The sequence below is a fragment of the Telopea speciosissima genome, chromosome 5, assembly GCF_018873765.1.
Source record: "Telopea speciosissima isolate NSW1024214 ecotype Mountain lineage chromosome 5, Tspe_v1, whole genome shotgun sequence".
Lineage (NCBI taxonomy): Eukaryota > Viridiplantae > Streptophyta > Magnoliopsida > Proteales > Proteaceae > Telopea > Telopea speciosissima.
This window is the reverse complement of record NC_057920.1, coordinates 29,327,978-29,329,217: the sequence shown is the minus strand read 5'-3', so window position 1 is coordinate 29,329,217 and position 1,240 is coordinate 29,327,978.

Sequence of the window (1,240 nt, the reverse complement as noted above, 5' to 3'; positions counted from 1 at the left end):
CATGAGGCCTAATGGGTCAACCCATTAGTCCTATGTGGGTAAGTGGATGGAATAACCCATCATTGGGTCAATAGGTTAAATGGGCCTGCCCACAACCTTAATTAGGGAAAAGCCCATTCTTAGATGGGTTCATAAGAGATGGGTATAAGTCCCCAATGTACTTCCTAAAGGTACGCGAGACCCGAACTTAAATTATTCCCTTCTCTCATGAAATAGCTCGAGCGGTTCAAGCCCGGACCCGCACTTCGAGGTTACCAAGGGAAGAATAATTAATAAGTCTTGAGGCTAGAACTTACTTTTCCCCTGTCATGGTTTATTACCCATGACCCAAACAGCTTCGCCACGGCAATGCTAAGCTCATCACCGAACGAATTATCCAATCGAGGTGACGGTCCAGGATGCTCTCTCTGAACTCCTCGCTTCCCGGGCTGGTACTTGGAGGGTAGTCGACGAAGTCGCGCCAACGAACTTTCCCCACGGCGGTTGAGGAATCTTTCCTCCACAGCAAACCCGTCTGTGGTCAACGATTTTGTAGCTAGGTTTGACCATCATGGAGAACAGTCACCAAGATACATGGCAGCGGTATCTACACGTCACGAGAAGAAATGATATTTAATTATATCCCGGGCACGGTATAACATCCCCCACCTTATAAGAAATTTCGTCCTCGAAATTTGACGTACCTTGTAGATAGGCAAGAAAAGGGTATTTCGCCCGCATCTCTACCTCTGCCTCCCAAGAAGCTTCCTCTTCCGGATGGTTGCACCATTTTATCCTCACATAATGAATGGGCCGGTTGCGAAGATGAACAACCGTGCTTGTCCAAAATCTTTTCAGCAGACTCTTTATAGGACATGTCGGCGCAAGTTCGGTGGTTCATGCGTCAATACATGGCTTGGATCATGGATATACTTCCTCAATATGGACACGTGGAAGACGTCGTGCACACCTTCTAAAGATGGAGGGAGTGCTAACCGATATGCCACCGGTCCAATCCGTGCAAGGATCTCAAAAGGCCCTATAAATCTCGGACTCGCTTGCCCTTCTTGCTGAAACGCATCACCCCTTTGGAGGGTGATACCTTAAGGAACACTTTATCGCCGATAGTGAACTCAAGGTCTTTCCGCCTCAAGTCTGCATAACCCTTCGCTGGGATCGAGCCGCCTTGATCCGCTCACGAATCAAGTCCACCTTCTCGCATGTTGCCCGAATCAACTCGGGTCCAAGAATACGCCGTTCA